Source organism: Mauremys mutica, chromosome 1, assembly GCF_020497125.1.
Source record: "Mauremys mutica isolate MM-2020 ecotype Southern chromosome 1, ASM2049712v1, whole genome shotgun sequence".
Classification (NCBI taxonomy): domain Eukaryota; kingdom Metazoa; phylum Chordata; order Testudines; family Geoemydidae; genus Mauremys; species Mauremys mutica.
The window spans coordinates 126,706,451-126,732,827 of NC_059072.1; the positions used below are offsets into that span (position 1 = coordinate 126,706,451).

Genomic DNA, 26,377 nt, shown 5'->3' on the forward strand with positions numbered 1-26,377 from the left:
TGGAAATCTTAATTATTTATCAGGGACCTTAAAGGAATACTATGCAGCAGGTATTGTAATTAGGCATTGACATGTAAAGGATTAGCATATGAACCAGCAGCCCTTCTGAGTATGCATAGTCCCTTCTCATACCAGTAGTCCCAGGGAGTAAGTGGAGTTAATCTGTTGAGATGTGTAAAAATGATTTCAGGATCAATCTTCCCAGAACGGTGCAAAGGAATTTGGCCACTTGACATCCAATAACATTAATGTGCACTGTGCAGTTACATGCCAGTGCCACCTAGGGTTTTGACCTGATGGTTTTAAAGTAAATACGGAGCCCATTACAGTTGCCACATTACAATTATCTGTCCTGGAGGAGTGAAGTCCTATAATTAACCACAGAACATGGTCAATGTCCAAGCAGCATTTGTGAAAGCTTCCCTCAGTACTTCACCATCATGCCTTAGTTCTGGCTCAGGAAACACCTGCACAGGTGCTTAGTTTCTTACTACTATGGATGGTCTGTCAAGGCTGAGGTATATTTGTAGGGAGGTGCTCCAGAAGCTTGCACTGCCACTGCCCACCCTGCTTTTTCTATAAGTAAAAAGGACTTTTCACTTGCACTAAATTTATTTAAAGGGGAGAAAAAAGCATTTTTTTCCCTAGACACAGTTGTTACTAGCTGTCATAGGGTGGGATGTCTCTTTAAGGTAGTCAGGTTTAGCCTTAACTGTAACCAATGAGCCACCTCCCAAGTGATGGGCCTGAGACCAGGTGGTAGCCTGCAGGTCACCTGGCCTTTAGATGAAAGGCCAGCAAGCCACTGAGTTGAGAGTGAGACCTGCAGGGAGTAGGTAAGTTCTTGGAGGAAATGCTGCCTCAGTGGATTTATGTTGAACTGTTTTTGATATGGAGAAATAGAACTCAACCCTGAAGCGAGAAGAGATTGAGATCCTGCTGTTCTTGGGAGTGTCATCTGATGTACTGGCTGTTGAGTTAGCCCCACTGGTTTACAGCAGCAAAACTTGGTCTGTGGGTGATGCATGACAAGCCCTGCATTAACTAGCAGGGCTGACAGTTAAATATTTATTTTTACTTATAAGCTGTGTACATTTGCTATGGGAAAACACTGACATACAATAACCATGGAACCCTATGATAGTGTTTTGGTAGAAACACTTCTCAGTAGAGAATCATGGTTTACATTTGTTCAGTGCTGGTCAAAATACACAGCTTTTTCCAAGCTTAGGGTCACACACATGCTAAAATGCAGAACTGGGATATGCCAATGACCAAGCTAGTTACATATGATAACTGGGCTCTGTATCTCTCTAAAGCTAGAGTTCCCCTGGAGTTTCACTACCCCGGAAGCGGGACTTAAGTACCACTAGGATGATGTGCTTGAGTTCAGCAGGGCCAGAGTGGGGCAATGGTGCAGCTCTGCAGGATGAGTACCTTTTGCTGAATGATACAGCGAGTGGCATGGACGTGCAAGTTCACGCCTGTCTCTGCCTCATGTGAAGATGAGCACTGTTTGTGGGGAGGAGGGGGAATGTTGGTTTTTGGGATCAGTACTGAACCAGCCTACACTTAGAGCCCTACAAGGTGAGCAAGAACCTATATTCGAATGTACAGCCAGCTGAAATGCTTTGTAAATTGACTGACCTTGAGATCATTGTAGCTTAAGTATGACCTTTTTTTCCCTTCCTTCCCACTGAAAGACCATTTCAAAGAGAAAGCAGGGAGTGCATCTAGTATCTCATTGGAGGAGAAGAAGGGAAATCAGAGACTCGTTAAAAAGAAAAGCTGAGCTGAATCTTGAAAAGAGTGAGGGCAGGTGACAGGGAAAGCAGCAGAGGCCAACTAAGTGCTACCTTGTTAAAGGATATTTACAAGGAAATGGTTTCTAACTTTGTAAATGCTACTCCAGCACAGTGTTTCTAGCACTGCATACTCTGTTAGGTCATAAATAGTCTTCTGACACACGCTCAACTCACCAGCAAAATATAGTCCATCCATCCCCCCTGCTTTTTCTGCTCTGAATGTTGCATCTCCTACACCTTCTTCTCTATACACTGCCTCCCGGGCCAAAAAGAAGCACAAAACTCTCAGAGGAGGAATGGTCCCATGTACCCAAGTGGAGCTAAGATAGAAATTGGACAGGTGGGGCTATGTGAAGCCATTGATACACAATTTAAAGTCCTATTAAAGTTGGCTGACGTGTAGAAGAATGTTAGGGTGTGGAACCCTATGCAAGCAGAAAGAACTGGTGGAATAGCTTGAGAACCAAAGCTGGGCTGTGTGGTAATGTTAGGTAGCGCCCTCTAGTGCAATCAGAATTGGTTGAATAATGTTCAGTCTAAAATCGGGGGGTTTTTAACCCAATAATAACCTGAGAACTATTTTTTCATTATTTAACCAGCTCTTGGCAACTGGTAGGGTTTTAGGGTAAGCACTTTCACTAAAACAAGGGCACTCACTGGAGAGGCCTAAAAATAAATGTGGAAATGCACCAGCTGTGCACCTTTACACAGCCCCTTAAGTAGTTACCCCAGGCACAGCTGAGGGAGATCTCCGGTCTCCTGCTAAAGACCTGACTTAGAACTTCCATGCTTTGTCAGGGACAATATCACTGAAGAACCAGGAAAGGTCATTTTCTTGTTTGAACTAAAGGGCAAATCACTAAAATAAAAGCATCACTCAGTTTAAGGAGTTGCCTGTTGTTTTGCAGTGCAAATGAATATTCAGAATCCTTCCATCCAGTTACTACTAGACACATGCTTCTGCCTGATCATATTACCTCTAGTAATGGTTAAACTCTGCTAGAAGAGACTCCTCTTGGTTCTTTAACTAAGCTTGTTTAACATCAGCTGCTCCCTATTCCAAAAAAAAGCTGAAAATGGCCTGTGTTTGAAACACCCCTATCAAATCCCATATGCTGGAAACATATCACATAACTCAGCACTAGCCCCTTATACCAACTTTTCATTACTAATTTTGCAGGTAAAGAACCATGCCTTCCACAAAATGGTCACTCAGCTACTAGACTACAGTTCCCAAAATGCTATAAGGCTTAAGGTGAAAGTTCACACTACCCTCCCAAGGTATAAGAAATCCTAACTTGTAGGTTTCAGTCTGGTAGCTGTGTTAGTCTGCTTTAAAGAAAGCGCCATGCTACAAGTAGGATGCCCAAGGCAAGTAGTGGCTTCCAATACTGTTGTTTAAAGCAAACCTACAATTTGCAAATACAATATTGCCAGCCCCAAACATTCAAAAATCATGAACCAGGCCTCCCAAAATCAGGCAATTGGCTTAAAATTCATGAGATTTTCAAATGCTAACAAATGTGTGGCTCTCTTTATGTGCTTTCTGAGCCTTTAGGATACACTTGCTTCCTGTTTTCCAGCATTTTCACCCTGATTTTACCCTGGCCTTCCTACTCCCCAAATATTTTCTCACCTACCAAAGCCCTTGGACTGAGAAAATCATCCAAACCACACAAGCAGTGGAAGTACTACTACTGTTTGTATTACAGCAGCAGCAACACTTAGAGTCCCATTATACAAGGCCGTGTAGCAGCACCTAGTTAGAGACAGCCCCTGGCCTGCAGCATTATGTTCCAAACAGATGAAGGGTGAGAGAGGAGACAGCAGCACAGAGAGGGGATGTGAGCAGCAGGTCAGTGGCACAGCTGTGACTAGAACCCAGGTCTCTGAGTCGCCATGCTCCGGTCCCTAGACCAAAATTGTATGGAGGTTGTGCCTCCCCAAACAGCCAGGCGTGGCCTGGCCCCTGGCCCCTGCCCCCTATCTGACTCCCCCTGGTTTTCACACCCATCCAACCCCCCCTGTTTCCTGTCAGACCCCCCAGGACCCCTGCCCCATCCATCCCTCCCTGGCCCCTGACTACCCCCAGGCCCCCCACCACTGACTTCCCCCTGCAACTCTATCCAACCCCTCCTCTCATTTCTGACTGCCCCCCCCCCAGGATCCCTGCCCCATCCAACCCCCCTTTCTTCCTGACTGCCTCCCGCTGCCCCATCCAACCCCCCCTCATTCCTGACTGCCCCTACAGGACCCTACCCTCATTCAACCCCCCACTGTTCCCCACCCTCTGACTGCCCCAACCCCTATCCACACCCCCACTCCCTGACCACCCCCCAAACTCCCCTGCCCTCTATCCACCCCCACCCTCTTACTGTGCTGCCTGGAGCACTGGACAGGCAGCCACACCGTCTGGCTGGAGCCAGCCACGCCACCGTGCAGCACAAAGCACCGGGTCAGGCCACGGCTCTGCAGCTGCACTGCCCAGCAAGAGCTCGCAGCCCCACCGCCCAGAGCATTGTGCCAGCGGCATAGTGAACTGAGTCTGCAGGGGAGGGGCCGGAGGCTAACCTCCCAGGCCGGAGCTCAGGGGCTGGCCAGGACAGTCCCACAGGCCGTAGTTTGCCCATCTCTGCCCTAGACTATGCTGCTTCCCTAGGCAAGGGAGCATTGCTAATGTATTATTCCTCGCTGTAGAATTATAGGTGTCTTTTCAGCATAATGCTAGGAAAAGTAAGTCTCCAACAAGACAAGAAAAGGCCATTCACGCTAACGTACTTGAATAGTAAGTCAGACTAGAGCCGGGGGATAGGGTGAGGGGAGGTCAAGGAGGTGGTTACGGCTGCTGTGTCTAAGCTCCCACCTGAGTTACAGCAATCTGCCCTTATTTGCCCCAGCTGTGTGTAGTCCTCAGAAGCCCATTTACCAGCTGGAGATAGCTGGAGAACAGCGTGCTCCTGCCTTTCCCTCCAACCCACTCCCCTGCACCGGGGCTGTGGGGAAGGAGGTAAGTTACACCAGCTCTCTGCTCACCGGCACTGCACTACAGCAGAGGAATCCCCAGCAAGGCCCTTGTGGTCCCGTTGCAGGGCTTGAGTTGTGTGCAGAGAGTGTAATGAGTTAATTTATCCCGTTAGCTGATGTCAGGGCAGGATTCATGGCTATCACTGGGAATGGGATTTTACAGTTGAGTCAGATGACTAAATACCTGAAATCTGAGCTATGGAGAGAGAAGTGGATGGTTGAGTTTTGAAGGCGGAGACTCAAATCTTATGTCCAATGTGAGGATTTTTAATGTATGAACAATCAGACATGAACTCTTAGGGGTGTTCAATGTTGGCCTAACTCTGATCCCACCGAAGTCAATGGTAAAACTCCCATTTGTTTCAATGGAAGCAGAATTAGGCCAATGTTGAGCAGTCTTGGAAAAATTCCACCCTTAGATTATTAAGGTTGAGGGATATACCAACTCATGCTATTCAAAGAGAATATCTCTAGATTTGCAATAAGGATTTAGATTTGACCTATTTCACTGTCATAGTAACTTGGGCATTTTAATATTCTTCAGACAGGTTACTTGACTAGTAATTAAATAATGAAAACAGCCTATTCTTTCATAAATGTGCACTCTTTAGGTCCTGTGTTGCACTATTGGATTAGAGAGCTGGCTGCCTGCCTGTAACAAGATTGCCTACCTGAAACTGATCTTCTTTCAGGTAGCTCTGCCCAGAGCCAGAGGAAAGAAAAATAAAGACTAGATGTATAAGTCAAAGGTAGAATTGTGGTATTTTACAGGGCTAATAAACTACAAGATGTTTCTGCTATTTACTTTGGCTAAGTGAGGTAGTTGAGGCTATATTTACATCATTATGGTTAAAGTTGTCTTGGCATTTCCATCCCAGGGATTTCTAATTCTGCCAGATATTTTATTCTGGAATGGAACTCAGTGTACAATGTCTAATCTCCAGCTGGAAAGACTTTAGTTCTTTAACTAGTGTCCAGAATGCTTTCCCTTTAAAAAACATTTTAGGTGCCTAAATATTCAAACTAGTTTTGAGGGGAAAAATTGGTTTGGGGGCATGTTTAGAACACAACTACTGTCTTTATTAAGCAGATTGTTGTTGTGGTCAAAGTCACTGGGCTGGGATTCAGGAGGTCTGGGTTTAATTCTCAGCCCTGCCACAGTTCCTGTGGAGAGCTGGTTGGGAATTTTTTGATTATTTTTTTTTGGTTTTTGTCTGAAAATGACAGTTCATCAAAACCAAAACTTTGTGGGCAATTTCTCAGTTTCAATGAAACGTTTGGAAAGGCTTCTCAGGTCCAGGATGGAAATTCTAGTCAAAATGAAAGCAAGAAAATAGCCCAGCAGTCAGGGCACTCTCCTGAGATGTGGGAGCTCCAGGTTCAAGTCCCTGTTCTGAATCAGGCAGAGCAGGGACTTGATCCTGGGGCTCCCAAACCCAGGGGAATACCCTGACCACTGGGCTATTGGTAATCCAGGGGTAGGTAACAGTAGCAGGGTGCTGGTGCAAAAGCACCTAATTAGCCCCTGCCCAGTCAGCTCCAATCAGGGGAAACCAATTGGGGCTGATGGAAAAGGCCTGATGCTGGCCTGAGGATTGGCAACACCTGCTGGCCTGACAAGCCAAGGGCTATAAAGGCTGGGAGGGCCCTCAGGGAGGGAACTAGAGGCCTCCTAGCTGAAGGCTGCCTGCAAAGGGGGTGAGTAATCCTGTTAAGCTTGTAAGTAGATGGACACTGGTGATGTGATAACCATAAGTAAATAAAGATGGGGTGTTGCATAACCCTTATAGCAGTGGTCCCCAACGTGGTGTCTGTGGGCGCTCTGGCATTTATGTGTGCCTGCCTAGTGCCCAGCAGGGGAGAGAAGCCGTGGCCCCGCACCTGCTGGGGACAGAGAACTCCAGGGCTGTGGGCGCCGGTGTTCTCAGTCTCTGGCAGGTGCGGGGCCGTGGCTTAAGCCAGAGAGAAGCCACGGCTCCATGCCTGCCGGGGACAGAGATCTCTGGGGCTGCAGGCGCCGGTGTTCTCTGTGCTTGAGGCTTCTCTCCAGCTTCTCTCTGGATTCATATATTATGTTATATTAAATATGATGTTTTTCATATTATTTAATGTACAAATACAAAATAAGCCTTGAAAAAACTGTTGGCGCCCACCACGCTCTTCTGAAAACTACTGGCCACAGAAAGGTTGGGGACCACTGCCTTAAAGCCTCTCTGAGCCTTATTGGGAACAGCAAGCAGGCCACAGGAAGAGGGGTGGGTTGTGAACCCTGTTACAGTAACACAGGTGCTTTCTCCCACCCTTCATGAAAAATTTCAAAATGTCTCAGCTGTGTTCCAAGTGGAACCAAAATAAATTTCAAACCCTCAGTTTTTCTTTGTCCTTTTTGCCTATTTAATTCGTGAGCTCTTTGTGGCATGGACTGTCTATTACTCCACATTTACACAGGCTCTAGCAAAATCAGGCCTTGATTTCACTTATATACTCTAGCTACTATTATAACACAGATAAATAATTTCTTTCAAGTCTATAATGTACTATGGAGGCTATTTAGTCCCGTAGAAAGATAAAGTTGTTGCCCTAAAAAGCTTACAGTTTTGTGACAAATGAGAACTGTCCAAGAGTCGGATACAAAGAAGAATTAATGGTATAAAATAAATTATCTAAAGCCTTATTCTTAAAAGCAGATTGAGCTTCAGCTTGACAAGCTCCAGCTAAGACAAGTAACACAGAAAAGCAAGATTGTTAGGCTACCTTAGAGAGGCAATCCTTATTTGGAACCTAGGAATTTTCAGACTGGAACAGACCCAAGGTCTACCTAGTGCAGTACTGTATCCTGTGTCCAACTGTGGTCAGCACCAGACGCTTCAGAAGAAACTGTAGTAGATAATCTGCCCCCCCCCACCCCTACCAAATGCACACAAGAGCTCATCTCAATTTCTAATACTTAGCAGAAGAAATACTATCCGATCATGTAATTAAAGGGTGTATTATAATGCATATATACAAGAATAATGCACAGGCAACCTTAATTCAAGCATTCCATAACTTTTGAGTGTTTGACTTTTTGCAACGTTGTTGTTAATGGTTTTTGTATATAAATCCATTTACTTGTTCCTTATCAATCACCTTTCTAATCTGTATCTAATCCAATCTTTCTTCATAAAGACTTTTTAATGAGATTGAATCATTCTAACTAGCCTTCTGTGGATTCCCTCAAGTTCTGTAGTATCCTTTTTCAGATGCAGTGCTCAGAGAATTCCAGATGAGACTGCATCTTTGATTTTTTTAGGATACAGAGGGACCTAGACAAACTAGAGGATTAGGACAAAAGAAATCTGATGAGATTCAACAAGGACAAGTGCAGAGTCCTGCACTTAGGACAGAAGAATCCCATGCACTGCTACAGACTAGGGACTGAGTGGCTAGGCAGCAGTTCTGCAGAAAAGGACCTAAGGGTTACAGTGGACGAGAAGCTGTATATGAGTCAACAGTGTGCCCTTGTTGTCAAGAAGGCTAACGACATTTTGGGCTGTATAAGTAGGAGCATTGCCAGCAGATCGAGGGACATGATCATTCCCCTCTATTCGGCATTGGTGAGGCCACAACTGGAATACTGTGTCCGGTTTTGCGCCCCACACTACAAGAAGGATGTGGAAAAATTGGAAAGAGTCCAGCGGAGGGCAACAAAAAAATTATTAGGGGGCTGGAGCACAAGACTTATAGGAGAGACTGAGTGAACTGGGATTGTTTAGTCTGCAGAAGAAAAGAATGAGGGGGGATTTGATAGCTGCTTTCAACTACCTGAAAGGGGGTTTCAAAGAGGATGGATCTAGACTGTTCTCAGTGGTAGCAGATGACAGAACAAAGAGTAATGGTCTCAAGTTGCAGTGGGGAGGTTTAGGTTGGATATTCATAGACTTAAGATCAGAAGGGACCATTATGGTCATCTAGTCTGACCTGCACAATGCAGGCCACAGAATCTCACCCACCCAGACCTGTAACAAACCCTTAACTTATGTCTGAGTTATTGAAGTCCTCAAATCATGGTTTAAAGACCTCAAGGTGCAGAGAATCCTCCAGCAAGTGACCCGTGCCCCATGCTGCAGAGGAAGGTGAAAAACCTCCAGGGCCTCTGCCAATCTTCCCTGGAGGAAAATTCCTTCCCGACCTCAAATATGGCGATCGGTTAAACACTGAGCGTGTAGGATATTAGGAAAAACTTTTTCACTAGGAGGGTGGTGAAGCACTGGAATGGGTTACCTAGGGAGGTGGTGGAATCTCCTTCCTTAGAGGTTTTTAAGGTCAGGCTTGACAAAGCCCTGGCTGGGATGATTTAGTTGGGGATTGGTCCTGCTTTGAGCAGGAGGTTGGACTAGATGACCTCCCGAGGTCCCTGCCAACCCCGATATTCTATGATTCTAAGTACTGTAGTGCAATGTCTTTATTGTGAAAGTTGAACTTACAAATGTAGAATTATGTACAAAAAAAACCTTCATTCAAAAATAAAACAATATAAAATTTTAGAGCCTGCTATGGACTGATGCACTAGTATTTCTGGAGATTGGTGGTGTCATCATAATTCTTAGTACGGATTTGATCATGTCAACAAATTCTATCAAAATTGCTTGCTATTCACAGATGTAAGATTCTAGGTATTGGTGTCTTTAACTATTTATCAAGTCCTTGGTCTAGAAATTAGGGATAAGGAGAAAATTACATAGATACAAATTAGGGCTATGAAGCGATTAAAAAAAAATTAATCGGGTGATTAATCATGTGATTAAACAATAATAGAATACCATTTAAATATTTTTATGTGTTTGGATGTTTTTCTACATTTTCAAATATATTGATTTAAATTATAACACAGAATACAAAGTGTAACTGCTCACTTTATATTTACAAATATTTGCACTGTAAAAAATAAGATTGTATTTTTCAGTTCACCTAATACAAGTACTGCAATCTCTTTAACATGACAGTTGAACTTACAAGTGTAGAATTGTACAAAAAAAAGCATTCAAAAATAAAACAATATAAAACTTTAGAGCCTACAAGTCCACTAAGTCCTATTTCTTGTTCAGCTAATCACTCAAACAAGTTTGTTTACGTTTGCAGGAGATAATGCTGCCCTTTTCTTGTTCACAATGTCACCGAAGATTCATATGTCCCTTCATGCTTCAACCACCATTCCAGGGGACATGTGTCCATGCTGATGATGGGTTCTGCTCGATAACAATCCAAAGCAGTGCAGACTGACGCATGTTCATTTTCATTATCTGAGTCGGATGCCACCAGCAGAAGGTTGCTTTTCTTTTTTTGGTGGTTCGGGTTCTGTAGTTTCTGCATTGGAGTGTTGCTCTTTTAAGACTTCTGAAAGCATGCTGTACACCTCGTCCCTCTCAGATTTTGGAAGGCACTTCAGATTCTTAAACTTTGGGTGAAGTGCTGTAGCTATCTTCACAAATCTCACACTGGTACCCTCTTTGAGTTTTGTCAAATCCGCAGTAAAAGTGTTTTTAAAATGAACAACATGTGCTGGGTCATCATCTGAGATGGCTATAACATGAAATATATGGCAGAATGCTGGTAAAACAGAGCAGGGATATACAATTCTCCCCCAAGGAGTTCAGTCACAAATTTTATTTATGCTTTTTTTTTTTTTTTTTTTAAACGAGTGTCATCAGCATGGAAGCATGTCCTCTGGAATGATGGCCGAAGCATGAAGGCACATACGAATGTTTAGCATATCTAAGTTTTACATTATTTGGGTTCTTTTAGTGCAGTTATGTATGCATTGTGTCCTGGAATATGTGATGCAAAAACTATCGCCTGTAAAATTTGGCTTTCTGGCTTTATATTTGCCAAATTCCCTCCCTTCCTCCAAATGAATCAGCTCATAAATGTCTAGGAATATCTCCTGCCCTAAGCTGCATGCACAGACGTGTGTTAAGGTACGGGAATCCATGAAGGTATCCAAAGAGAGAATTTGGTTTCAAAATCTGAAAGCCAGATATGGATGTGAGCATTCAGATATGTACATTTTTTTTTCTTTCTGTAAGTAAATAATTGGAGACTAGTGATAAAGAGCTCTAATGTCTTGCAGAGTGATTCACCCTTGGTCAAGTCCTGAAAGGCACTATTGATCTGAATTATGTAGGCATTTCTAGTGTTCACACCTCTGTAGTGTTTGAGTGCCTCTTGGGGTATGTCTACACTACAGGATTATTCAGATTTTACATAAACCAGTTTTGTAAAACAGATTGTATAAAATCGAGTGCACGTGGCCACACTAAGCACATTAATTTGGCAGTGTGCGTCCATGTACCGAGGCTAGCGTCAATTTCCGGAGCATTGCACTGTGGGTAGCTATCCCACAGTTCCCGCAGTCTCTTCTGCCCATTGGAATTCTGGGTTGAGATCCCAATGCAAAAACAGTGTCGCAGGTGATTCTGGGTAAATGTCGTCACTCAATCCTTCCTCCGGGAAAGCAACGTCAGACAATCATTTCGCACCATTTTTCCCTGGATTGCCGTGGCAGATGCCATAGCATGGCAATAATGGAGCCCGTTTTGCCTTTTGTCACTGTCACAGTATGTGTACTGGATGCTGCTGACAGACGCGGTACTGCACTGCTACACAGCAGCATTCATTTGCCTTTGCAAGATAGCAGAGATGGTTACCAGTCATATTGTACTGTCTACCATGCCATTGTAAATTGGCAATGAGATGACGGTTATCAGTCGTTCTGTACTGTCTGCTGCTATCATGGGTGCTCCTGGCTGGCCTCGCTGAAGTTGGCCGGGGGCGCATCAGCAAAAATGGGAATGACCCTCTATTTTGTCTAAAAATAGTCAGTCCTGCCTAGAATATGGGGCAAGTGTACTAGAGAACCAGAGAGCACAGCCGCTCTGTGTCAGAGCCCCTGAGATCCCGCAGAAATGATTGGCTCCATGCTATTCTAGGGGGTGCCCCTAGAACAACCCCACCCGTTGCTTCCCTCCTCCGCCAACCCTCCTGGGCTACCATGGCAGCGTCCCCCCATTTGTGTGATGAAGTAATAAAGAATGCAGGAATAAGAGACACTGACTTTTTAGTGAGATAAAATGAGGGGGAGGAAGCCTCCAGCTGCTATGATAGTCCAGGCAGTACAGAATCTTTTCTTTAGTCATGACTGGGGAGTGGGGGAGGCTGATAGAGCTCAGCCCCCAGTTGCTATGATGAGGACAGTTACCAGCCATTCTGTACCATCTGCTGGGAATGACCAGGAGTCATTCCTATTTTTACCCAGGTGCCCCCGGCCGACATCACTGAGGCCAGCCAGGAGCACTCGCGGGCTGGTGATGAGGACAGATACCAGTCCTACTGCACTGTACCATCTGCCACCAGGGAGAGGAGAGGATGCCGCTCTTTAACGCTCCAACACTCCATCTACCAGCAGCATGCAGTAGACATAGGGTGACATTGAAAAAAGGGGAGAAACTATTTTTTTCCCTTTTCTTTTGGGGGTGGGGGGAAGGGTGTAAATTGATGACATACACCCGGGAAAATGTTTTTGACCCTTCAGGCATTGGGAGCTCAGCCAAGAATGGAAATGCTTTTCGGAGATTGTGGGGACTGTGGGATAGCTGTAGTCCTCAGTACCCGCTCCCTCCCTCCATGAGTGTCCATTTGATTCTTTGGCTTTCCGTTACGCTTCTCACGCAGCACTGTGCTGAGTCCCTGCTGTGGCCTCTGTCTGGAGATTTTTTTCAAATGCTTTGGCATTTTGTCTTCTGTAATGGAGCTGTGATACAACTGATTTGCCTCCCCATACAGTGATCAGATCCAGTATCTCCCGTATGGTCCATGCTGGAGCTCTTTTTTTGATTTGGGACTGCATCACCACCCATGCTGATCGCAGCTCCACGCTGGGCAAACAGGAAATGAAATTCAAAAGTTTGCGGGGCTTTTCCTGTCTACCTGGCCAGTGCATCCAAGTTCAGATTGCTGTCCAGAGCGGTCACAATGGTGCACTGTGGGATACCACCCGGAGGCCAATACTATCGATTTGCTGCCACACTAACCCTAATCTGATATGGTAATACCAGTTTGAGCGCTACTCCTCTCGTCGGGGAGGAGTACAGAAACCGGTTTAAAGAGCCCTTTATATTGATATAAAGGGCCTCGTTGTGTGGAGGGGTGCAGCGTTAAATCGGTTTAATGCTGCTAAAATCGGTTTAAACGCATAGTGTAGACCAGGCCTTGGAGTCAGTGGGAGCTGCAGGCACTCAGCACCACTCTGGATCTGGCCCCTATTGGTATGGAATTAACAAATGATGGGTAAACACAGCAAAACCCCAGGAGTACATTGCAGGCAAAGAAACCTCACACAGAACATGTCAATGTGGAGGGGCAGCTGGAAGCAGAAAGTACTTGGCTACTATCCAGACTCAATTCAGTTAATCCAAATTTCTGTCTGCAAGAATCACTAAATGATTCATCTACATGGAGAACCTACTTAAACAAGTTTCACTAGCAAAAGGGAGGACATCTCTAAATGTTGATTTTTCTATATTGACTAATTGCAGTGGTGAAAAACAGCATGAGAACATATGAGAACAAATACACATGGTGGCTGTATCAAATCTTGATACAGTATAGGAATCTGTATCAAATCTTTCCAAGTATAGGAATAGTTGGAAAGCACTGCACTTCTGATTTACTGTTAGATGGATAGTGTCATGCTCTTTAATGAAGCTGTAACCTTATAGATCCTCTGCATTTCTCTTTTATATAGCTTATCTTGGCCATTGCTATGTCTTTGCCCATTGCTATGATTCTGCAGTTCTTCTAGGGTGCTTCTCTCTTGAATAGCTTTACAGTGGGTTTAACTTGTGCAATGTGCACTGTTACTATCCAAACTGGCCACTGGATTGCACCATTGCTCCAAATAAATGTATCAGAAAGCCAATGCAACCTCTGAGAGACTGTGGTTCTCAGAGGTTTGGCTATTTCATGACTATTTAAAGGCCTTATATTCCCTTTTCCCAAAGCCTCACCAGAAGCATAGGTGCCTTCCTCTGCAGATGGGCCATGGGTCATTTGCAGGTTTAAACAACAGTAGAACCTCAGAGTTACAAACACCAGAGTTACTAATCAACCGGTCAACCACACACCTCATTTGGAACCGGAAGTCACGATCAGGCAGCAGAGACCCAAAAAAAGGTAAATACTGTACAGCACAATACTTTGTTGAAAATAAACTACTAAAAAAAGTCTAAATTTTTTTTTTTTTTTTTTTACAAAGTAAAGAAATGGTTTCTGTGCTTGTTTCATTTAAATTAAGCTGGTTAAAAGCAGCATTTTTGTTCTGCAGTAAAGTTTCAAAGCTGTATTAAGTCAATTGTCTGTTGCAGACTTTTAAAAGAAAAACCATAATGTTTTGTTCAGAGTTAGGAACAACCTCCATTCCTGAGGTGTTGGTAACTCTGAGGTTCTACAGGAGTATAAATGGTGGCTTCTGTGTAACTTGAAATCTTTAAATTATGATTTGAGGGTTTCAGTAACTCAGCCAGAGGTTAGGGGTCTATTACAGGAGAGAGTAGGTGAGTGTCTGGGGCCTGCGATGTGCAAGAGGGTAAGACTAGAGGAGCATGATGGTCCCTTCTGACCTTAAAGTCTATGAGGTGCTTGACCCAGTCAGCCCAGAGGTAGGGCAATACAGTGCTATTGGGAAATCTGGTCTTGAGACTCTGACTCACTTCTCCACTTGCACAACTGGGAAACTCCACAAACTTAGCCCAGTTTGACTTCCAGGACGGGCCACCTGATATTGCAAGGCAGTGATTCCTAACGCACATTTCGACGCTCTACTGATGAACTCTGGAAGGCCGGCATCCAGCCCTTTAGCATCTGGAAACACAGCCATGACGTGAAGGCCTTATGAGGGGGGAGGAGGAAAAGTTGGAGGAATCCTTGGGTTAATGAGGGTCTTGAAGGATCCTCCTGGGGAAGGAAGATAAATCATAGAGGGATATGGTAAGCGGGAGCAGATTCTGCTTTGAAATGGCTGCGTCATGCCATGTTAGAAAAGAAGGTAGGTCATTTTAACAAGCTGAAGCAGGTAGTTCATCCACAAGCTCTCTGGTATCCTGACTTCTAGCTCTCCAGACACCAGTATGATGCTGCCCATCTCCACACGGATCATCCTATGGAGCCTCTTGCTCCACTCAGCTCAGGGTTCTCTACCATTTAGTGCTGGTCTTCCCTCTTTTTCTTTCTTTTGGGGGGGGGGGGGGGTCATTGTTTGTGCAAGAGCCTTCTCCTCTGCAGGTCTTGTCATTTGGGATTGCATTCCTGTATCCTTCTGCCTCACCAACTCTGATCATTTCATAATTCAGCTGAAAACATTGCCCTTCTCCCTGGCCTATTCCTTCCCACTGTGCTCTGAGATGCTCTTATTTTGATACAGATTTATTTTTTAAAAATCAGTATATTTTTAAAATGTATCCTAACTGAAATAAAGGCTAGATGTAAGGAGGAAATAGCAATCTTGCAACTTGCCAAATATACATGATTCATTCAGCCCATTTGTTATGACTGCTCAGTCATTCTTTGGGTCTCTCTGTTTGAATTATTTTCTAGGCTTGCACTCACTGCTTACAAAGTGGATTAGTGTCAATTAGGCGCACAAAGATGTGTGGCAGTCCAATGTTGACAAAAGGCCTATGCTGATCTTCCTGGCTCTGATATAATGGTGCACAGCATTTATCTCTGATGAATGATTGTGTTCAGTGCATATATCTTTGCATGTTGGCTAATGGCTTTTGAGGGTTTTATTTATATGCCATTAAGTAGAGCTATAGTATTTTAATATAGATGGGAGCTGCTTTGTTTTGCATGCATATTTTAAAAATAAGTATAATACTTTGTATGCTGACACTGTTCTGAGTCTTATTTTTATATAGAACCTAAGTCAGCTGTGCTCTCTGTTTCTTAAATCTTTGAGAGAGGCAAGGAGGAATGGGGAAACCAAATAATGGACTGGGCATAAGAGCTTTCATGTACTTTTTTACATCAGCTAGGATGGCAACCCACAACATATTTTGAAGTCTGCACACACGAATATATAATGCTTTACAAACATTTAATTAATCCTCCAAATGTACCTGTGAGATATGTATTATTCCCATTTAACAGAGAACCTCTGCCTCACTTTTGCTAAGTGACTTTTCCAAGCCCACAAAAAGAACCTGTGCAACAGCCAGGATTCAAATTCAGGCAGTTCTGACACCTCGTGCCATGCTCAGAGCACTAGGCTATATACAGCAATTTTGTCTGTGCGTGTTATTTAGAGAAATGTATGGCACGTAAATCAAGGACAGCATCCAACATACAAATAATGATTCATAACTTCATATTTTAAACTAATTTGAGGATGTATTTTGTTTAAGGATAACAATATGAATCCTGTTGCAAGACTTTAAAAGATGTGGGAATCTACAGCTATGGGGGGAGGAGAGAGAGGATATGATTATGGAATATTAACAAAAATAAAACTTTTTGGGGGCAGGGGAAAGAGGACAACTATGTTTTCCCCATATGTGCCACTGAAGAGGAAGCAAGATCTACTGATTAGAGCACAGTTCCATTCTTTGCCCTACTAGTGACTCCTGTAATCTTGGACAAACAATTGTGCCTAAGAGATTGGTGTTTCTAGAGTGTTTATAGCTGTGCCTCCCCTTCACCTGATTCCGGCATTTAAACATAAACAATGGGGTAATTAGCAAGGTCAATTGCACTATTGAAGGTTGGTTGTTTGAATTGGTAATTTGAATTGGTAATTTGAATAGCAGTAAGAGCTTTGTAACAAACAAGGGAAAAGAGTAGTGTTTCATCCATGACCATGTATAGTAAGCATGTTAGCAATGTGAAATTGCAACCCTTTTACATACCTCTGTGCAGTGGTGCATCAGAACTATAAAAGGGCAGAGTATCAGTGGGAAGTAGGCATCTCAAAGGCTATGGAAGAGATCCACAGTGTGAGCCAAAGAACACATGCATAAGATCACATTTGAGGCTGGGATTTTCAAAGAAGCCAAAGGAAGTTAGGTGCCTAAATTCCTCTGGAATTCAGTAGACGTTGGTGTCAGGGCTGGACCATGGGCGGCCTGTGTGCACCGGTCAGCTGCTAAGTTGCAGTCAGGACACAAGTAGTGGAGTTGAGAGCGAGCCAGGTCAGAATGCCAGGAAGTCAGAATCAGGCACCAGGTTGCAGACAGATAGCAGAGTCAGGGTCGAGCTAGGTCAGGATATCAGGAAGTCAGTCAGGTGCCAGGTTATAGACAGAAAGCAAATAGCAAAGTCAAGGACAAACCAGGGTCAGAAACCACAGTCTAGGGGCTGGAGCAGAAACAGGCCCCGTGGTGTGGGCTGTGTGGGGCTGCCACTCAGGAGCTACTGGGCAGTATTTCCTGCAGCATCTCAGCATAAGCTTCCAGTGGGGAGGTGGCAGCAACCCAGAACCCTCATGGTCCCAGCTTCTAGTCCTGCAGGTTCTTACAGTTGGTCACCTTAGAAAAATCTCTACCTAAATCCTTAAGGGTTTATTCTCATTTCTTATATACACAAGCTTCTTTGTACGCTCTTTTCTATTGGTGTTCCAGTGGTGAGGAATCTGCTAGAGATGGATGGTTTTCCAACTCCACAAACTTTGGTGGTATGTGTTTGTACAAAAACCCATACAAGAGGGCTGGAAGATCTGTTTGACTTTTAAGCCCAGCAAAGTTGTGTGTGTTTGGATCTGAGATTCTGATCTGGGCCCATCTCTAGAAATCACATACTAATTAAGCCAGGCTGGTTCAAAGCAACAATGTGATACAGCTCTTCAATATTATCTTAATCTGTTTCTGTGGCCAAAGAAGAAAGTAACATGGTCTCTCTGACATCAGGTACTTTGTTCTAGTGCAGCCTTAATGTGTTTCATGTTATTACCTAGCCTGGGGTACATTTAAAGGACTCTGTGCTTGTATGACTAAACTGGACCTTTATTATGAGAACTACTTATTGAAGTGCTGCAACTAGCATTCCAGCCATGTGAACACAGATTGACTTATTGTGCCTCATCTAAACTCTTACCTCATGCAACCTGTGCTCCTCCCTCCAAATTCCATGCAGGTTGCTACCCAATACACTACTAAAAGGGACAGTTTCCTTTGGATGAGAAATATGAATATTTTAAAAATACTAATATCTTAATACTAACTTACTGCAATACATAGCTAGATCATTATGGTGATAGTAAATCAATCCAGATGCAAAGAAAGAAGGAAACATCTCACATCACTGTGAGTTCCCGACCCTTCTGACCATTGCTAGCAGCAGAGATGAGGCCCTCCAGACTCTTTGGCCAATGGAATATTTGCTGCTATTGCAATGGGGGAGGAGGAGAGGAAACAAGATAGAACAGTAGTTCTCAACCTGGGGTTCAAGTACCTCTGGGGGTACCTGGAGGTCTTCCAGGGGGCACATCAACTCATCTAGATATTTGCCTAGTTTTACAACAGGCTACATAAAAAGCCCTAGCAAAGTCAGTACAAACTAAAATTTCATACAATGACTTGCTTATACTGCTCTATATGCTATACACTGATATGAATATTTCAATATTTATATTCCAATTGATTCTCATTTTTACCATATAATTATAAAATAAAAGTAAGCAATTTTTTTGTAATAGTGTGCTGTGACACTTCTGTATTTTTATGTCCGATTTTGTAAGCAACTGGGTTTTAAGTGAGGTGAAACTTGGGGTATGCAAGACAAATCAGACTCCTTAAAGGGGTATAGTACACTGAAAAGTTGAGAGCCACTGAGATGGGGATCCTGGGAAACTGTCATAAAAAATACTCATGAATTCAAAATTTAAAAATAATCTGAGACAGTAAAGGAAGATGATATGCTGATATCTTGCTAATCAATAACACCAAACAATAACATTACGGAACTTACAATTATGCATGCTATGTTCATAGATTCCAAGGCCAGAAGTGACCATTGTGACCATCGAGCCTGACCTCCTGTATAATACGGGTCATAGAAGTTCCCCGAAATAATTCCTAGAGCATATTTTATAGACAATCATCCACTCTTGATTTAAACATTGCCAGTGATGGAGAATCCACCAGAACCCCTGGTAAATTGTTCCAATGGTTAATTACTCTCACTGTTGAAAGTGTACACTTTATTTCTCATCTGAATTTGTCTAGCCTCAGCTTCCAGCCATTGGATTGTCTTATACCTTTCTCGGCAAGATTGAAGATAAATATTTGTTCCCCATGTAGGTATGACTGTAGTCAAGTCACCCCATAACCTCCTCTTTGTTAGACTTAAGGAGCTCAATGTATTTAGTTTATCACTATAACACGTTTTCTAATCCTTTAATCATTCTAGTAGCTATTCTCTGAACTCTCTCCAATTTATCAACATCTTTCTTGAATTGTAAACACCAGAACTGGACACGGTATTCCAGCAGCGGTCACACCAGTGCTAAATACAGAGGGAAAAATAACCTCTCTACTCCTACTCAAGATTCTCTGTTTTATGCATCCAAGGATTACATTAGACTTTGGCCACAGTGTTGCAGCTGATTATCCACCATGACCCCCAAATCATTTTCAGTCACTGCCTCCCAGGATAGAGTCCCCCATCCTGTAAGTATAGCCTAAGCCTATATCAGGGTTGGCAACCTACGGCATGTGTGCCAAACACGGCACACCAGTCAATTTTGAGCAGCACGCCGCTGCCTGCCACGGTCCCGGCCCCCAGCCTAACTCAGCTGCCCCGCCCACCGCTCTCCCCTGCGGGGGCAGGAGGCAAAAGCTTGGTTTTGTGGCAGCCAAGCTTCCCCCTCCCCAGCTTCTTCCTCCAGCGTGGTGCTTTCCTGCCCCGCCCCCTCTCCTTCCCTGCGCCAGTCAGCTGATGGCCCTTGGGAGGGGGAAGAGCAGCAGCCTGCAGGCAGCTCCCTGCAGGATGCAGAGAGAGGTAGGGACGGAGCCTGGGGGAAGTGGGTGGAACAGGGCACATCCCTTCCAGCCCCCTGCCATGAGCCGCTCAGGGCAGGGGGCTGGGAGCACCCCCACGAGCTGAGCACCCCAGCCCTCTGCCCTGATCCCCCCCCCCCACACACACACACACACACTCAGCCTTCTGCCCTGTACCCCCCACAGCCCCATCCCTCTGCCCTGACCCCCCCCACACACACTCAGCATTCTGCACTTCACCTCACATACTCCCACTGCCCTGAACCCCGTCCCCCAGCCCTCTGCCCTGACCCCTGGACCACCCCAACAGGTCTGGGGTCCCGGCCGCAGGCTCTGCTCAGCCCACTGCTGGCCTAGGTGAACAGAACCCCAGGCTGGCAGCGAGCAGAGCAGGCTGGCGGCGTAAGATCAGCATTTTAATTTAATTTTAAATGACACTTAAACATTTTGAAAACCTTGTTTACTTTACATACAATAGTTTAGTTATATAATATAGACTTATAGAAAGAGACCTTCTAAAATGTTAAAATGTATGACTGGCACGCGAAACCTTAAATTAGAGTGAATAAATGAAGACTCGGCACACCGCTTCTGAGAGGTTGCTGACCCCGACCTATATTCTTTGTTCTTAAATGTATACATGTACATTTAGCTGTATTAAAATGCATATTGTTGGCATGCACTTAGCCTACCAAGCAATCTAGATTGCTCTGAATCTGTGACCAGTCCTCTTCATTATTTACCACTCTCCCAATTTTTGTATCATCTGCAAACGTTATCAGTGACAATTTTATGTTTTCTTCCAGATCATTGATGTTAAATAGTGTAGGGCCAAGGACTGATCCCTGAAGGACTACTCTAAAAAACACACCAGTTTGATGATTCCCCATTTACAATTACATATTGAGACCTACCAGTTAGCCAGATTTTAATCCATGTAATATGTGCCATGTTAATTTTATATCATTCTAGTTGTTTAATCAAAATGTCAAGTCAAATGCCTTACAGAAGTCTAAATATATTACATCAACACTATTACCTTTTTTAAACCAAACTTGTAATCTCGTCCAAAAATGATCTCAAGTTAGTTTGACAGGATCTATTTTCCATAAACCCATGTTGATTGGCATTAATTATATTACCCTTCTCTCTATTAATACAGAGTCCCATGTCAGCCGCTCCATTATCTTATCTGGGATCAATGTGAGACTGACTGGTCTGTAATTAGCCACGTCATATCATTTATCCTTTTTCAATATTGTCAGAACATTAGCTTTCCCAGCATTCTGAGACTTACTGAAAATCAACGTTAACTGTCCAACAAGCTTCTCAGCCAGCTCTTGTAAAACTCTTGGATGCAAGTTATCTGGACCTGCTAATTTAAAAATGTCTAACTTCAGTAGCTGCTCTTGAGATACTAGTGGGTTGGAAAGAGTGTTATCATCCATATGATATGACTGCATCATTTGCCTCTCCCTCGCCTCCCAATACAGACCAGAAATAGTTTTTGAACACTTCTGCCTTTTCTGAATTATTATTGATCATTCAATACCAATATTAGGATTCTTTTCGTTCCTATTATTCTTTTAAAAACTCCTTATTGCCATTAAGTCTGCAGGCCACAGGTTTCTCTTTGTGTCCCTTTACTTCCCCTATTAATTCTCTAGAATTCCTAGCTTCTGACTTATATTCATTACTTAGATTAAAAAAAAGTGGATTACTTTTTTATATATAACCAGTAAGTTAATTTTACACACTGTAGCCACTGCAACTCTTTAATGTGGCTGTGTCGTCGAGCTCTCCCAGCACTGTAAAAAAAACACCCCTACTGTCTACACTGCCACTTCACAGTGCTGAAACTTGCAGCACTCAAGGAAGTGTTTTTTCACAACCCTGAGCAAGAAAGTTTCAGCTCTGTAAAGTGGCAGTGTAGACAAGGCCTTAGCCAACACAAGGTAAGATCCTAATGAAGACAAGGCACTTGTAGCTTTCACTTGTGTTAGCAGGTTGAGATAAAGCCTATGGAGGAACCTAGGGTTAGGGTGGACCTTCTAAACTGTTAAAACTGCAAAATATTTTGTCTTCAGTAGGATTTACCTCACATCCGTTACCATGTTAGCAAACGCGGTAAAAACACACCTCTTTTCCTCGTAAAGACAAGGCCCCGGTATCTATCTCAAACTCTGAAGGCCTTTGAAAATCTCAACTTCTGTCCATAGAAGAAGTGGACTCTATCCGTTATCACCAGTTCACAAGATAGAATCGAAGATAAATCCATAAAGAGATAGCAGGAAACAAAATTTTTTAATAAAACATAAATTTAAGTAGCATTTCGGGCCAAATTAATCTTTTGTGTTAGCCATTGCAGTTAACATGCAATTTTGTCATTGGGCATACACCAGGGATGAATATGCCCGTTAAAACTTGAAATCAAAACATCTACATGTTCCTGCCCCTCAGCAACCACTGTCCAAAAAAAGGAAATATAGCTTGATTAGTGGCTCTTAATATGGTTTAACTGATTTCTTGAAAGTCACAGATAGAACCTAAAGTTTTATCTCCAAACAGAAATAAAAATGTATGTTGCTTAATGTGTAAGATACAGAGCCAGAATCTTTCTCTAGTGGTTCCAATCAGATAAGCAGATCTTGATTTAGAGCTGAGAATGAAAATCTGCTGATCCATTTGTGTCATGGCATTGCCCTGATCCGTTTACCCTAGAGGGGTTGTCTCACCTCTGCTGTCTGTCTGAATTAGCTGGGGGTTCGTTCAAGCTTGGTATTGAGTGAGGAAAAGACAGGCAGGACCAGGGTAACACTGAAAAGCCAAGTGGCTGCGTTTATTTAGGGGATAATTACAACGTGGGCTGGGGGAGTAGGCAACTTTGGCTGGGATGGTATCAAAAGTACAAACACACCCCAAAACACAGTAATAATACACTTTATACTGCTCACCACACCACACCAAATAGGCAGACACACCAATCACACAGATAGGAATCGGGTTCGTCAGGGCGGTGCCCGGTGCAAACACAGAAAAGAGACCCACGGGCCACTGCCTCAGCCACCCTTGCGTTCACACAGAGGATAAATCCAGAGTGTGGTGCGGCTGCAGCTGGGCAGATTCCACTCACTCAGACCACGGGGACTGGACCCCCTTGGTCAGCTACTCTCTAAGTAGAGACAACTCCCAGATTCATTCACTCTGGACAAAGACAGAGCAGTGATTCAAACACATAAAACAGTTTGCAATTAACAATTCAATAACAAATAGAACAATTATACAAGCTAGCTAAGCAATTGTGCAATTCTGAGCTCACTAATACAATCCTGATATCCTGAGTAGATATTTGGTACCAAGTTAGGGAGGGGAAAAAATAAGAGGCTAAATAAGCTAACTGTCAGATATCAAAAAGCAAATACCGCACTCCAGGCGCAGCTGACCAGCAGAACAGACACCAGAAGCATGACGAGCTGACAGGGATCGGGTCCAAACGACAACGAATCCAAACGATACGACACGACTGCACTTTACCGGGAGGAGACCCTGGCCGAACGAGTGATCAGGTCCTTTCAGCTAACACGCGGATGCTCCACACACATTTTGGGGGGGAAACCTAGTTTAATGAAGGGTCTCACTCCCTCGTGTCAGCATCTGATTGGCTCCCTGGTCCCTCCTCCCTTCAGGTTTCGAGCTGTTGCCACCCCACATCGGAAGGCTTTGCACACGGCACACTGGAGTTGACGAGTAAACAAACCTGACCCTTAGATGACTGGGTCCAAAAAAGAGCGGGAAAATGAGTCGCAGGGCAGAATTAAGTCTCTGTATACAGTACTCTGGAGTTGCTGGGCAGAACTAGCCTGACCTCCAGACAACCGACCCAAAAAAAGCAGGTTGCTGGGCAGAATCGGGCCTCCACACACAGAACTAGCCTGACCTTTAGATGGCCCAGCAACAGAAAAAGAAAAAAACAAAAAACACAGGAGAGCACAACTGACTTGGTTGTGGATTCCACCTACTACAGCAGTTTTTACCAGAGGTTTTTGCCCCCTCATATACAACAAGAACCTGGTCCAAAATGGAGGCTGCCTTGTCCTTTTAGCAGGACAAGATGGCCGTGGACCGACAATTGGCCATACAGAGCCATAACTATGAATCGGATTGCGACACTGTCCTAATGCTTTATCTCACACAGCCATCGTGCTCTGGTCATTTACTCTTTTAAATGAATTGGTCGAGCAGTCTCAATTACATTGGAATGGCACTGATCCTGCTGCCTAGCACTAATCCAACCTTAATTAGAAACCTTGCATTAAATACATCTTCAGTGCCATAAAAAAGAAACCATTGTGATAATATGAAAAGTCATGGGGAGGGTTAAAAAAAGAGAAGATTAGTGGGTATCCGGTGTTTCATTTCTTCTATGCTTTTAACATAAAGTAAATTGAGCAAAAAAATTTAATAGAGGATCAAGTAACAAACTTGGGGCCAGATTCTGATTACTCTTGTGTGAGGGCCCAATCCAATACCCATAGAAATCAGTGGGTGTCTTTCCATTGACTTAAATGGGTTTTGGATCAGGCCCTAAGTGCTTGTGGGAAGAGAGAATTGCAGAGAGCCCTTTCTCTTCATATTTTTGTGCACTTACATCCAGAACAGCTAGAATTCCATTGCTTAACATCTTCTGAGCCGTAGTGCTAGCTGTTCCTATGTAGACAGGGATGGACTAGGTGGGGCCATGCTATGACCAACCTCATCCATATCACTTAGCAAAATGGAACTAACAAAGAGTTTGTCTACTCAGAGGCTTTTTCATTTAAGTTAATTGATTGACTTAGCTAACTCAAATTAACTGGCATTTTATACACAAGGCTGGATGCTCTACAAACATTTGTGGAGTGTCCAGACTAGCATGCCCAAATGTGGTAGCTGTCTCAAGCTAATTGGCAATCAATTTACTTAAGTTAAAAACTCTAGTGTAGACACAGGATACTGTGAACAGCATATACTATCCCTACAGAAAAGGGTGCAAATATTGACCTTCAGTGTATATTTCTAGAGCAAGTATCACTGTGGTATCTAAATGCTCTCATATTTCAAGGACTATGCTGTAGCTACAGATGCCATCGTCACTCTCTGCATGTCACTGGTACTTGGGGTCTTTTTGCAGCCGCTTGTTTGTGGTACCCTTAAACAAAGATGAGATCTCATGGAAAACTGTCTAATTAGTCCACACACCTAGAACTCATATATAGTCACTGCCCTCTCCTCTTTTGAGTCTTCCTTCAAGACCTGCTTCTGTAATAGTACCTAGATTGTATGGCTGATTTCTTCATGACTCGCTTGATCTGTAATCATGCATAGCTGATTTTATTTGTTTTTAAAAATGCATGCACAAACAAAGCCAGAAACCACTTTCAAGTGATATAGAACTACCATGTTGCACAGTGGCTAACTTATATGACTATATGATCTTCTGTCAGTTACCCTGATCCTCACTCCCCATTCTCCCATTTTGTTTGTGTCACTCCATTTTAGCATCCTGTTTCCAAACAGATTGTAAATTCCTTGGGGCAGGGACCATGTGTCTTCCTTGCGTGCATGTATGGGGAGAAGAGGGAGAGGGATGGGGGTACTCCAACTTGCATAATGGGGGCCATGATTCTGAGTATAATTGTAGTATAAATAATAACTAGAGGGTTGCACACATTGTTGCTTTCATAGACCACAATCATTGCACAAATCAGGAACATCTTGCATCCCTTCATTCTCTCTATAAGCTCTTTGTGTACAGTATAACCCTCCCATCCCACTCAATTTCAGGGACTCCCTGCAACCCTACTCCTCACCTCCCTAATCAGATGTAGGGGGGCCATGTGCCCCACGATTTCCCCCTTCCAGTTTTCTGATTTTGATGAAAATCAGTCGGGTTCTGCCCATTGATGCCTAAAAACATTCCCTGAAATTCCAGAATTGATCAGATGTGGTATTCAAAAGTTATCACATTGCAGACAGGCAGAGAAATGTCATTGAGTTGCAAGAAAACCTTGCTTTGTTTGACCATTTATTAGTATTATTTGTATCAATCACCAGTACATATTACATTCTCTAGAGGTCTTTCTCTGATTCTTTATTACTGGCTGTTTGCATTGCATCAGTAAGTGCTGATGTGGAATCACAACATCACGCAGTATGGACGCAGCTTTTTGATACCAAAATCACAACACACTGCCATGGCATCAAATCATGATTACTCTGCAGTTCAGAGCAAGCAAATGACCAGCTGTTAAATGATGATTACCAGGTGCCTTGTGCCTGGACTCACCGGTGTTGTGTCTCTGGCATTCATCTCCACAAAATGGGAAATGTGCTTTGAAGATAAAATAACACTGTCAAGAAGAGACAGCGCTGGAAACAGATTTGGGGGGGTATTATCTAAGCATGACTCCTTTATGGATACTCCTCATGCACTGTGCTGTATAGCCTTTTCTTCCCCCTTCATCACTCAGTCAGCAAATTAAC

At 43.6% G+C, this 26,377-nt stretch overlaps 1 long non-coding RNA gene across 2 annotated transcripts in view; it reads left to right on the top strand.

The window, feature by feature from the left end:
• The first annotated feature begins 6,428 nt into the window (after window positions 1-6,428).
• Window positions 6,429-26,377, top strand: part of LOC123353671 — a 42,618-nt gene continuing 22,669 nt past the window's right edge. The window contains exon 1 of one of the 2 annotated variants that reach the window (XR_006574550.1): window positions 6,429-6,527. This is a non-coding gene — a long non-coding RNA (uncharacterized LOC123353671). The remainder of the gene's footprint in view (window positions 6,528-26,377) is intronic. The other variant, XR_006574551.1, reaches the window with a different exon arrangement.